Source organism: Canis lupus, chromosome 10 (assembly GCF_003254725.2).
Source record: "Canis lupus dingo isolate Sandy chromosome 10, ASM325472v2, whole genome shotgun sequence".
NCBI classification, from domain to species: domain Eukaryota; kingdom Metazoa; phylum Chordata; class Mammalia; order Carnivora; family Canidae; genus Canis; species Canis lupus.
In genome coordinates, this window is record NC_064252.1 from 36174954 (window position 1) to 36186053 (window position 11100).

Below are 11100 nucleotides of genomic sequence, written 5' to 3' on the forward strand. Positions count from 1 at the left end.
CTGCCCATTTCTTAACTGGATTATTTGTTTCTGAGGTATTGAGTTTGATAAGTTCTTTATCAATCTTGGATACTAACCCTTTATCAGATACATCATTTGCAAATATCTTCTTCCATTCCATAGGTACCTTTTAGTTTTGTTGATTGTTTCCTTTGCGGAAGCTTTTTATCTTGATGAAATCCCAATAGTTCATTTTTTGCTGTTGTTTTCCTTACCTCTAGAGATGTGTCTAGTAAGAAGTTGCTGTGACCGAGGTCAAGCTGATTTTCTCCTCTAGAATTTTGATGGTTTCCTGTCTCACATTTAGGTCTTTTATCCATTTTGAATTTACTTTTATGTATGGTGTAAGAACGTGGTCCAGTGTCATTCTTCTGCGTGTAGCTGTCCAGTTTCCCCCACACCATTTATTGAAAAGACTGTCATTTTTCCATTGAGTATTCATTCCTGCTTTGTCGAAGATGAGGTGACCATAGAGTTGAGGGCCATTTCTGGGTTCTCTATTCTGTTCCATTGATCTATGTCTCTGTTTTTGTGCTAGTACCATACAGTCTTGATGATCACAGCTTTGTAATACACCTTGAAATCCAGAATTGTGATGCCTCCAGCCTTGATTTCTTTTTCAAGAGTGCTTTGGCTGGTCAGGGTCTTTTGTTGTTCCAAACAAGTTTTAGGATTATTTAGGATTGTTTGATGTGAAAAATGCTGGTGGTATATTGATAGAGATTGCATTGAATGTGTAGATTGCTTTGGGTAGTACAGACATTTTAAGAATGTTTGTTCTTCTAATCCATGAGCATGGAATGTGTTCCCATTTCTTGTGTCCTCTTCAACTTCTTTCACCAGCGTTCTATAATTTTCAGAGTGCATTTTTAAAGAACTTTTAAATTAGATCTGTAAAAGCTATGGAATGTTGGAGTGTTTTAGCTCAACTAAGGTAGTTCTTAGTAATGTACAAGATGGAATTTCCAGAATTGATACTGGAGTTAGTTTTTGTAAAAGCGTTTTAAAATTATGAGATTATTTGGAATAAAATTGGTGCTTATGTGGGAACAGGGTTAGAGGATGTTGTCATTCCTTCTTTTCTTTTCTTTTTTTGAATCCCCTCTACACCCATTCTTCCTAATATATTAGAAATTTCTCCTTTTAGAGAATTTTTAACTACCACCTTCATAGCCTTTCTATATATCCTAGATTCACAAACACTGATGATTTAATTTTGCTGCTCATGAAGTACTTTAGAGAATTTTTATTTTTTCTATTTTACGTTTTCAAAAATAATTTAATTGTTACCAATGTGTATAAGTATCACATTAAAATTTTTTTCAGCTGAAAAAATAAACAAAAATTTGCTAGCCCCAACACTCTCACTATAGCAAAGATGAGTGAAGTAGCCACAGGCCTGTGTGAGGTGAAAGTGGTGGGACTTAGAACAGAATAAAGAAAAGGAATATTGTCCTAAGCACAGAATTTCATAATTATGCTCTGTCCGTATATAATCTCATTTCCAGAAACTGGGAGAAATTTTCATGAAACTTTTGGTCTCTTCAAAAGAATATAAGAAAATATGCTATTTGTGAAGCAGAATCAAGTCCAGGTGTTTTATAGGATAATTGTTTTAACATTTCAAGGAAGAAATATATAAAGCCATGTAAACTGTTCCAGAATGTAGAAAAAGTATCCTAATTCATTTTATACAGTTAGTGTGAACCCAGTACCAAAACTTGTCAAAGAAGGTAGGAAAGGGACGCCTGGGTGGCCCAGCGGTTGAGTGCCTGCCTTTGGCCCCGGGCGTGTTTCCGGAGTCCCGGAATCGAGTCCCACATCGGGCTCCCTTCATGGAGCCTGCTTCTCTCTCTGCCTGTGTCTCTGCTTCTCTCTCTCTCTGTGTCTCTCATGAATGAATAATAATAATAAAAAAAGGTAGGAAAGAATTAAATAGATTGAAAAATCTTGAAGAATTATGAACAAAGCAATACCACATGTATATCACTGGAACATTAATCCATGACCAAGTAGGCTAGCATTCATTCTAGAAATACAAGTTTGGCTTTCTAATAAGAAAAATATATTTTATTCTATTTGTAAAGGAGGAAAGCCATACAGTCATTTACTAAATACCTAAAAATGTTATAATTCAATTTATATCCCTGGTAAAACTTACTATGGTATGCTTAAAGGAATATGAAATCAATAACAAATTAACTATGAAGCACTATATACATGCTTCAGGTGAGAAATAAAATTAAGGAATCCACTGAGGAAGCATAACTTTGGGAAAGGAGAAAAAAATATAACCACTTGCAGATGATGTGATTAATTTGAAAATTAGCATTCTTATAAAATTTCAGCAAGATACTCAATTGAAAATAAACATTAAAAATAAAGCATTTACATATCCCAGCAATAGCTAATTAGAGATTGTTTTATTTACAGTAATAATAAACTTGATAGTTTCTATAAAAAATTAATAAACCTTTCTAAAATAGGTTGCCTATGGTAACCCCCAAGCCATTCTCTGTGTCTATGAGCTTGATTTGTTTTGTTTTGTTTTTAATTCCACATATAACTGAGATCATACAGTATTTGTCTTCCACTGTCTGACTTATTTCACTTAGCATCATGCCCTCAGTTTCTGTCCACGTTGTCACAAAATACAAGATCTCATTCTTTTCTTTTCTTTTTTTTTTTTTATTGGTGTTCAATTTACTAACATACAGAATAACACCCAGTGCCCGTCACCCATTCACTCCCACCCCCCGCCCTCCTCCCCTTCTACCACCCCTAGTTCGTTTCCCAGAGTTAGCAGTCTTTACGTTCTGTCTCCCTTTCTGATATTCCCACACATTTCTTCTCCCTTCCCTTATTTTCCCTTTCACTATTATTTATATTCCCCAAATGAATGAGAACATATAATGTTTGTCCTTCTCCGACTGACTTACTTCACTCAGCATAATACCCTCCAGTTCCATCCACGTTGAAGCAAATGGTGGGTATTTGTCATTTCTAATAGCTGAGTAATATTCCATTGTATACATAAACCACATCTTCTTTATCCATTCATCTTTCGTTGGACACCGAGGCTCCTTCCACAGTTTGGCTATCGTGGCCATTGCTGCTAGAAACATCGGGGTGCAGGTGTCCCGGCGTTTCATTGCATCTGTATCTTTGGGGTAAATCCCCAACAGTGCAATTGCTGGGTCGTAGGGCAGGTATATTTTTAACTGTTTGAGGAACCTCCACACAGTTTTCCAGAGTGGCTGCACCAGTTCACATTCCCACCAACAGTGTAAGAGGGTTCCCTTTTCTCCGCATCCTCTCCAACATTTGTTGTTTCCTGCCTTGTTAATTTTCCCCATTCTCACTGGTGTGAGGTGGTATCTCATTGTAGTTTTGATTTGTATTTCCCTGATGGCAAGTGATGCAGAGCATTTTCTCATATGCATGTTGGCCATGTCTATGTCTTCCTCTGTGAGATTTCTGTTCATGTCTTTTGCCCATTTCATGATTGGATTGTTTGTTTCTTTGGTGTTGAGTTTAATAAGTTCTTTATAGATCTTGGAAACTAGCCCTTTATCCGATATGTCATTTGCAAATATCTTCTCCCATTCTGTAGGTTGTCTTTGAGTTTTGTTGACTGTATCCTTTGCTGTGCAAAAGCTTCTTATCTTGATGAAGTCCCAATAGTTCATTTTTGCTTTTGTTTCTTTTGCCTTCGTGGATGTATCTTGCAAGAAGTTACTATGGCCGAGTTCAAAAAGGGTGTTGCCTGTGTTCTTCTCTAGGATTTTGATGGAATCTTGTCTCACATTTAGATCTTTCATCCATTTTGAGTTTATCTTTGTGTATGGTGCAAGAGAGTGGTCTAGTTTCATTCTTCTGCATGTGGATGTCCAATTTTCCCAGCACCATTTATTGAAGAGACTGTCTTTCTTCCAATGGATAGTCTATCCTCCTTTATCGAATATTAGTTGCCCATAAAGTTCAGGGTCCACTTCTGGATTCTCTATTCTGTTCCACTGATCTATGTGTCTGTTTTTGTGCCAGTACCACACTGTCTTGATGACCACAGCTTTGTAGTCCAACCTGAAATCTGGCATTGTGATGCCCCCAGATATGGTTTTCTTTTTTAAAATTCCCCTGGCTATTCGGGGTCTTTTCTGATTCCACACAAATCTTAAAATAATTTGTTCTAACTCTCTGAAGAAAGTCCATGGTATTTTGATAGGGATTGCATTAAACGTGTATATTGCCCTGGGTAACATTGACATTTTCACAATATTAATTCTGCCAATCCATGAGCATGGAATATTTTTCCATCTCTTTGTGTCTTCCTCAATTTCTTTCAGAAGTGTTCTATAGTTTTGAGGGTATAGATCCTTTACATCTTTGGTGAGGTTTATTCCTAGGTATCTTATGCTTTTGGGTGCAATTGTAAATGGGATTGACTCCTTAATTTCTCTTTCTTCAGTCTCATTGTTAGTGTATAGAAATGCCACTGACTTCTGGGCATTGATTTTGTATCCTGCCACGCTACCGAATTGCTGTATGAGTTCTAGCAATCTTGGGGTGGAGACTTTTGGGTTTTCTATGTAGAGTATCATGTCATCGGCGAAGAGGGAGAGTTTGACTTCTTCTTTGCCAATTTGAATGCCTTTAATGTCTTTTTGTTGTCTGATTGCTGAGGCTAGGACTTCCAGTACTATGTTGAATAGCAGTGGTGAGAGTGGACATCCCTGTCTTGTTCCTGATCTTAGGGGAAAGGCTTCCAGTGCTTCCCCATTGAGAATGATATTTGCTGTGGGCTTTTCGTAGATGGCTTTTAAGATGTTGAGAAATGTTCCCTCTATCCCTACACTCTGAAGAGTTTTGATCAAAAATGGATGCTGTATTTTGTCAAATGCTTTCTCTGCATCTAATGAGAGGATCATATGGTTCTTGGTTTTTCTCTTGCTGATATGTTGAATCACATTGATTGTTTTACGGGTGTTGAACCAGCCTTGCGTCCCAGGGATAAATCCTACTTGGTCATGGTGAATAATTTTCTTAATGTACTGTTGGATCCTATTGGCCAGTATCTTGTTGAGAATTTTTGCATCCATGTTCATCAGGGATATTGGTCTGTAATTCTCCTTTTTGGTGGGGTCTTTGTCTGGTTTTGGAATTAAGGTGATGCTGCCCTCATAGAACGAATTTGGAAGTACTCCATCTCTTTCTATCTTTCCAAACAGCTTTAGGAGAATAGGTATGGTTTCTTCTATAAACGTTTGATAAAATTCTCCTGGGAAGCCATCTGGCCCTGGACTCTTGTGTCTTGGGAGGTTTTGGATGACTGCTTCAATTTCCTCCCTGGTTATTGGCCTGTTCAGGTTTTCTATTTCTTCCTGTTCCAGTTTTGGTAGTTTGTGGCTTTCCAGGAATGCGTCCATTTCTTCTAGATTGCCTAATTTATTGGCGTATAGCTGTTCATAATATGTTTTTAAAATCGTTTGTATTTCCTTGGTGTTGGTAGTGATCTCTCCTTTCTCATTCATGATTTTATTAATTTGAGTCTTCTCTCTCTTCTTTTTAATAAAGCTGGCTAATGGTTTATCTATCTTACTAATTCTTTCAAAGAACCAACTCCTGGTTTTGTTGATCTGTTCCACAGTTCTTCTGGTCTCGATTTCATTGAGTTCTGCTCGAATCTTTATTAGCTCCCTTCTTCTCTTGGGTGTAGGATCTATTTGCTGTTTTTTCTCTAGCTCCTTTATGTGTAAGGTTAGCTTTTGTATTTGCGTTCTTTCCAGTTTTTGAATGGATGCTTGTATTGCGATGTATTTCCCCCTTAGGACTGCTTTTGCTGCATCCCAAAGATTTTGAACGGTTGTATCTTCATTCTCATTAGTTTCCATGAATCTTTTTAATTCTTCCTTAATTTCCTGGTTGACCCTTTTATCTTTTAGCAGGATGGTCCTTAACCTCCATGTGTTTGAGGTCCTTCCAAACTTCTTGTTGTGATTTAGTTCTAATTTCAAGGCATTATGGTCCGAGAATATGCAGGGGACAATCCCAATCTTTTGGTATCGGTTCAGACCCGATTTGTGACCCAATATGTGGTCTATTCTGGAGAAAGTTCCATGTGCGCTTGAGAAGAATGTGTATTCAGTTGAGTTTGGATGTAAAGTTCTGTAGATATCTGTGAAATCCATCTGGTCCAGTGTATCATTGAAAGCTCTCGTTTCTTTGGAGATGTTTTGCTTAGAAGACCTATCGAGTATAGAAAGAGCTAGATTGAAGTCACCAAGTATAAGTGTATTATTATCTAAGTATTTCTTCACTTTGGTTAATAATTGATTTATATATTTGGCACCTCCCACATTCGGAGCATATATATTGAGGATTGTTAAGTCCTCTTGTTGAATAGATCCTTTAAGTATGATATAGTGTCCCTCTTCATCTCTCACTACAGTCTTTGGGGTAAATTTTAGTTTATCTGATATAAGGATGGCTACCCCTGCTTTCTTTTGAGGACCATTCGAATGGTAAATGGTTCTCCAACCTTTTATTTTCAGGCTGTAGGTGTCCTTCTGTCTAAAATGAGTCTCTTGTAGACAGCAAATAGATGGGTCCTGCTTTTTTATCCAGTCTGAAACCCTGCGCCTTTTGATGGGGTCATTAAGCCCGTTCACATTCAGAGTTACTATTGAGAGATATGAGTTTAGTGTCATCATGATATCTATTCAGTCTTTGTTTTTGTGGACTGTTCCACTGAACTTCTTCTTAAAGGGGAATTTTAAGAGGCCCCCTTAAAATTTCTTGCAGAGCTGGTTTGGAGGTCACATATTCTTTTAGTTGCTGCCTGTCTTGGAAGCTCTTTATCTCTCCTTCCATTTTGAATGAGAGCCTTGCTGGATAAAGTATTCTTGGTTGCATGTTCTTCTAAAAATATGGAACGCTTCACGAATTTGCGTGTCATCCTTGCGTAGGGGCCATGCTAATCTTCTCTGTATCGTTCCAATTTTAGTATATGTGCTGCCGAAGCGAGCACGATCTCATTCTTTTCAATGGCTGAATAATATTTCATTGTGTATATGTATCACAGTTTATTTATTTATTTATTTATTTATTTATTTATTTAAAGATTTTATTTATTTATTCATGAGAGACACAGAGAGAGAGGCAGAGACATAGGCAGAGGGAGAAGCAGGCTCCCTGAGGGGAGCCCAATGCAGGACTCCATCCCAGGACCTTGGGATCACAACCTGAGCTGAAGGCTGACGCTCAGCCGCTGAGCCACCCAGGCATCCCTATCACAGTTTTTTAAATCTATTCATCCTTTAAAAGGGATTTAGGTTGGTTCCATATCTTGGCTATTTTATTTAATGCTGCAATTAACATGAGGGTGCACATATCATTGGATTAGTGTTTTCATTTTCTTCAGCTAAATACTCAGAAGTGAAATTGCTGGATCATATGGGAATTCTACTTTTAATTTTTTGAGAAACCTTCAGGCTGTTTTCCACAGGGGCTGCACCAATTTGCATTCCTACCAACAGTGCACAAAGGCTCCCATTCTCTCTAACACTTGTTTCTTGTCTCTTTGGTAATAGCATTCTAACTGGTGTGAGGTGATATCTCGTTGTAGTTTTGATTTGCATTTCCCTGTTGATTAGTGATGTTGTACATCTTTTCCTGTACCTGTTGGCCATTTGAATGTCTTCTTTGGAAAAATGTCTATTTAGATCTTTTGCCCATTTGAAAATTGTGTTGCTTGCTTATTTGCTATCAAGTAGTATAAGGTACTATGTATTTTGAATATTAGCCTTTTATCAGATACATGATTTGCAACCTCATTAATAGGTTGCCTTTTCACTCTGTTGATGGGTTCCCTTGCTGTGAAGAAGCCTTTGAATTTGATATAGTCCCAACTGTTTAGTTTTGCTTTTGTGATCTTTGCTTTTGGTGTCAGATTTTAAAAATCATCACCAAGACTGATGTCAAGGAGTTCATTGACTTATTTCTGGGAATCTAATGTATTCCCCCGATCTATGAACATGGAATGCCTTTCCACTTATTTATATCTTCTTCAATTTCTTTCATCAATGTCTTATAGCTTTAAGTGTACAGGTCTTTCACTTCTTTGGTTAAATCTATTCCTAGGTATTTTGTTCTTTATAATGTAATTCTAACTAGGATTTTTTCCATAATTTCTCATTCTGATAGTTTGCTATTAGTGAATAAAAACAAAATAAGTTTTTGTATATTGATTTTATATCCTGCAATTTCACTGAATTTGTACATTAGTTTTTTGGTGGAGTCTTTAGGGTTTTCTATATATAGTATTATGTCATTTGCAAATAGTGACAGTTTTACTTCTTTCTTTCCAATTTGGATGTGTTTTGTTTCTATTTATCGCGTAATTGCTGTGGCTAGGACTTTCAGTACTGTTGAATAAAAATGGTAAGAGCAGGCATCCTTGTCTTATCCTGATCTTAGAGAAAAGGCTCTTGGCTTTTCACCATTGAGGATGATGTCAGTTAAGGGCTTGTCATATACGGTCTTTGTCATGTTGAGGTAAATTCCCTGTATACCTATTTTGTTTAGAGTTTTTATCATAAATCAGTGTTAAATTTTGTCAAATGCCTTTGCTGCATCTATTAAGATTAGCATATGATTTATTTATTTATTTTATTTTTTATTTTTTTCAAACTGTATCCAACTTTATTAAAGATACTTTTCATAAACAATCATGGTATTTCAGGCAGGACATGGGCGGACGATCGTTAACAGTATACAACAACTTTCAAACTCCCTTCTTCAATGGACTACCAAAAACAGAAAGCCATTATAAAACCCAATGAAGTCTTCATGTGATGCTCTGAACAGGGAAAGTTTAGAGGGATGGTTGACAGCTCACATTTAGCATGTTTAACAACTTTTCACAAGTCGACCCTGACTTTCAGGAAATGAAATGAAAATGGCAGAATTATCAATCTGAAGATCCACAAGCTAAAAAAAAGGAACTCTTTTGAGGGACGCCATCTCAGTGGTGAAACTGTAAAGTCCAGATTGCCTGACATACTGGGAACCACTTCTTGGGGTCAGGTTCCAACAGGTCTCTGGGTTTAAGGGAGTCAAGTCTATGTTGAAGGCAGAGAGGGAGAAGAGGACATAAAAAAATGATTTTTAGTTTTTCCACATCACCAAGGTGGCTCACGTGTGTCAACATCAAGGAATCCCTCCTCCTGGGAGCCAAGAGGAAGTTTCTCAAAACTAGAAGGGAAAGGTGTTTTTCCCCATGTTATCAATATAGCTTCGGAGATATTCTATTAGTGACCTATGCCCTTCCCCCAAAACAAAAATGAAGTGTTCTTTGTGATAACAACATAGCTTTAAAAAAATAGTAAAACAAAATTCTGCTTTTTTATAAAACTTGATTAAAAAATAGTATTTCAAACTGTACAGTCACCAGAAGTACAGTTATCAAAAATGCACACACTTCACTTGGCATCTCCAGCACCTTCAGCTTTCTGTGCCTGGTCTGTTTTGGTATCTCTCCATTTTCTTCAGGGTTATTTCCATCCTTGCCAGCATCAGCTTTCCCCTTTTTCCCTTTGGGTGCCTTCTCTCCCTTCTTTGCAGGGGCCTTTTGAGACTTGGGCACTGGCTTTGGAGGAGCAGATTTAGCAGATAACCTTGCAGATCTTCTCTGTGGCTCATCCTTCACCTTGGCTTTATCTCCTTTAGCATCCCCTTCAGCCTTTCTCTTGGGCATGGTGGCGAAGGTGGCGGGACGTAAGCGCTGGATGCCGGGATCCGCTTTGGCCGGTCAGGGGTTCGTTCTTGCCTCTTCTTCTTCACACTGCTCAGCATATTATTTTTTATTTTATTTTATTTTATTTTATTATTTTTTGATTTTTAAAAAAAGATTTTAAGTAGTCTTTACACCTGGAGTGACTGGGTGGTTCCATTGGTTAAATGTTAGATTCTTGGTTTTGGCTCACATCATGATCCAGATGTGGTCATAGGATCAAGTCCCACATCAGGCTCTGTGCCTGGTGTGGAGTCTGCCTCAGATTCTCTCCCTCTTCCTCCTGCTCTCTCTCTCCCAAATAAATAAATATGATATAAAAAAGTAATTTCTACATCCAATAAGGGTCTGGAACTCATAGCATGACATCAAGTAGGGATGATATGGGGAGAACTGTTGGCAAGATATTGATGGGATGGGATGAACATGACTTTGGAGTTCAGTGAAAGAGAGGAAAAATGTCAAATGACTTCCAGGCTTCTGACTAGTCCAAACAGTGGATGGTGTAGGCATAACGTGAAATAGAACAGATGAGATATGGAAGGGAGGTAGCAAGCAGATGACACATTCAGCATCATACATGCCACATTTGCGGAGCTTTTGGGGAATCCAATATGCAGTAAGATAGATGAATGTAAATGTAAAAAATTTGAAAATTTATGAGTCAAAGATCTAATATATGGGGGACCTGGCTGACTCAGTCAATAAAGCATGCAACTCTTGATCTCAGGGTTGTGAGTTCAAGCCCTATATTGGGTGTATTGCTTAGTTTAAAAAAATGAAAGTTTACTTATGTTTTTAAAAAAATCTAATAATATAATTAGGGAGGGAGATAAATGAGACAATCATATAAATGAGAGATAAATAATATGACTAGGAGAGAGATAAATGAGATAAATAATTCATAGAGCAAATATTTAAGGGTCTGAAATATTTGGAGAAGCCAGAAAAGTCGTGGGGGAGCAAAAGCAAATGAAATAGGTTAGGTGGGGTTATCAGGGCTGCCTTCCTGAAGCCCAGAATCCAGTTTAAAAGTCGAACAGGCATAATCTTAAAAACTCTGAAATTATATGATTCCACTTACAGGAGGTCCCCAGAGTAGGTCAGATTCATAGAGACGGGAAGTAGAATGGTGGTTGCCAGGGGCTGTGGGGCGGGAGGAGGGATGTATGGGGCAGCTTCGATTCGCACGATGAAAAAATTCTGGAAGTGGATGGTGGTGATGGTTGCACCACAACGTGAATATACCTAATCCCACTGGCCTGTACTCCTAATAGGATGGTAAATTTCATTTTATATGTATTACCTCA

The 11100-nt window shown here is 37.7% G+C and overlaps 1 non-coding gene and 1 pseudogene across 1 annotated transcript; both read right to left on the bottom strand.

The window, feature by feature from the left end:
• Positions 1–6920: 6920 nt before the first annotated feature.
• Positions 6921–7027, bottom strand: LOC112675774 (U6 spliceosomal RNA). Its single transcript, XR_003146052.1, has one exon. It is a non-coding gene; the product is annotated as a U6 spliceosomal RNA (small nuclear RNA).
• Positions 7028–8676: 1649 nt separating this feature from the next.
• LOC125755881 (non-histone chromosomal protein HMG-17-like) lies at positions 8677–9792 on the bottom strand (annotated as a pseudogene).
• Between the last annotated feature and the right edge of the window lie 1308 nt (positions 9793–11100).